Below are 3,065 nucleotides of genomic sequence, written 5' to 3'. Positions count from 1 at the left end.
AAATTTAACGTTCGTAATTCGAAAATTTCGTAAGGCAAGGTGTTCGTAAACCAAGGCCCCACTGTAGTTGACTCCTAATCTCATGGTTACAGAGCATTAGTACGTTGAACGATGCAACTTCATCACTCTTCATCATTGAATTTGTACTTTGTACATTTACTTATTTCTTTCATGAATCTTTTAATATTGAGTCGACTGTCTTTTTTTTTTTACTTTAGTGAAACATCCAATTACTGGAAACAATGTACTTGTTTCTTTCTGTGTTTTGACATTCTAGGCCAATAATGATGATCCCGATTCTGATTGATTTTTTTGAATATTGCCACGATGAAGTCATTCACTGCCATTCCCGAATTTATTCGGGAATTGAAAATATGACGTGGGGCGCCATTCTCGAATTTGTTGGGGTTTTGTTTTTTCTTACGGAGTGGTGCCGATAAAGCGCTGGTAAGACCTCTTGCATTTTTTTTTTCCTTTGAAGCTTTTGCCTTTTGTACAGCCGCCCCCACTTATACCTCATTTTACTACAGAGCCATATAATTTAGGAATTACCTCATTTTCTCTGAAGAAAGAAGACAGTCTAAAGTTTCTTATGCTGCATTGAATGTTTATGTAGTTTATAAATTCAATGTTATGTTAGTCCTGGAAATTGGGTGAAAATGACAAAAACCCTGGCACGTCAGTGGACATATTTTTGCTCATCGTCTGGCAGTGAATGGGTTAATATGTGTGGAAATGCTAGATATGACGCACGAAACTTGAATACATGACAAAGGGGCTGCCGCCCAACATATCAACAGCTGTATACAAAAGTAAGAGACTTGTTTGAATGACAGCAGATAGCTTGTGTGACAATTGGCAGGATCCACACCCTCCTACGCATCCGTCCTTATTTGCGAACAAGATTTGAACACAAGCTGATGACTCGGAGAACTTTGCAGGATTGTGTAACACAGGAGGAACGATGGGGGAGGGGGGTGTTATGACATTCGTTGTGTATTTTGGGGGAAGATTTGCACAATCTTAATCCAATAGGGCCTTGGCAAACAGTTACTCGGACACACCCGTCACGAGCCCAAGCAACAAGAATCTTCGAGAGAACGAGAGTTTTCATTTCACATAACTGTGAAATATCTCTTCTTCAGACACACAATAGAGGTGCATTTGAATGTGCGGCACCAACAACAGAATAATCAGATTTATATGAGTATTTTGAAAAAGGCATCAACGGGAGAAGCCTATTTGTACAGTCACACACCAAATATGAATCTTCTGTTCTTTTCTGTGGCGCAACGTCACCAGGGAAACGAACAAATATGCTGATCCAAAATTGCAGACACCTCATCAGATGGTTGTGACGTTTACCTTTCAGGTGCTGTAACACATTCATCCCGAAATGTGAAAAGTATTGATATCAAGTATGAATATGAAAATGAGTCTAATCCTCAGCACAGATGTAACATGAACCAGGTTGGCAGCCACCTCTCGCCAAAACAGGCTCAACACGCGCACATTTGCTGCATGTTCACACACAGTCATCACGCCTCCTTGGAATCATGAAGAAAAAAAATAACAAACACAGAGGGATATTTGACTTGACAGTCCACGCTGAGGCAATTCTTAGCCATGCTTGAACAATAAACTGCCGCTGCTGCTGCTGGACCCTCAGAATTCTTGATTCTAAAACTGTCGATTCTCACTCGGGCAGCATTCATCCTTTAACCGCCTCGTCCGTCTTCACAAAAGCCCGTTGGTGAGTCATGTGCAATGGGTGTTTGCACTGAGGATCTGTAGCTTCGTGCACCCCCCAACCACCTACCCAGCAACCCAATCACCCCTCAAAGGGGCTTTTGTATTACTGCAATACTTACAGGCATTGACATAAACATGTGGAGGGGATGGGGAATTGGGCAAGCAGCTGTGCCAGCATGTACAGCCAAAACATTGAGATGCTACAGTTTTTCCAAGAAGCAAGCCAGTAGGTTAAGTTTGCAAGACATACTACCGTTTATTTAGCTCTCCCTCGTAAATTGCTAATCTTAATTTCTAATTTGGAGAAATAAATACACTGTAACTCTGGGCCAAATCAACGTTAAGTCTTTTTAAAGAGGGCAGCAGTCTATGAATCAATTAGGGCTGCAACATTCTGGGAGTTGGAAACTTTCAATGGGAATTTATTGGAGGAAATTGGAATCAACCACACATTTAAAAAAGGGAAGATTACATTTTAATAGAGAATGTAAAAAGAGTTTATATTAAACCAATAATCCAGACAAAAAGAACAGCATTTCTACATTTAATAGGAAATCTCATGATGTCGGCGGAAATTTCCAATTTGGAGTATTTTAAAATTCCACACCTTGACTGCTAATGGAAATCTACTTGAAACAGAAAATGTTGTAAGACGAGCATTATGTTAGCAACATTACCAAACATGAAGTGGCCGCACTTGACAAATATTCAGGGAATATTTGATCTGTTATTCAGTCGCAAATTTAGCATTTTAAGATTGAAGACATTTTGTGTCGCATTATTTGTTATTATTTTTTTCTGTTGTTGTTTTGACTTCAGGATGACACTGCATGAGTGACTGCCTTTACAGAAGCTCTGTATGTTGTTTTTTCTACTTCTTCCTTTCCTTTCCTCTTACTTTCATAACTTTGCAACTCGGTGAAACGTAAATTTCTCCACTGCGGGACTAATAAACGCTAATCCAATCCAATTTGTGTTACTCACTCCCGAAAATTACCAGATCGGTGGGAACACAATGTTTGGAGAGTATCAAATAATGATCCAGCCAAGGCAAGATAGTTATACCTTTAAAGAAACAACAATGTTTGCCAACAAAAATACCAAACCAAATGCAGTATTGTTAAATAACATCCAGGAAACAATAAAAAGTATGCTTATGTTTACACTTGAATATATTTCCCTGTTTTACAACCGTTTACCGTGACTGGCAGCAGGCAGCTAACATTGGCATCTAGTAGGGGGTCCAGGTTGAGTCATCGAGCAAAATGGGCCCAACTGCACAGCAACGGTGAGCGGAGCCATAAGCGTCTGGC

Source organism: Hippocampus bargibanti, linkage group LG01 (genome assembly GCF_051943395.1).
Source record: "Hippocampus bargibanti isolate YZ-2025 linkage group LG01, ASM5194339v1, whole genome shotgun sequence".
Classification (NCBI taxonomy): domain Eukaryota; kingdom Metazoa; phylum Chordata; class Actinopteri; order Syngnathiformes; family Syngnathidae; genus Hippocampus; species Hippocampus bargibanti.
This window is presented reverse-complemented; position numbering follows the sequence as displayed.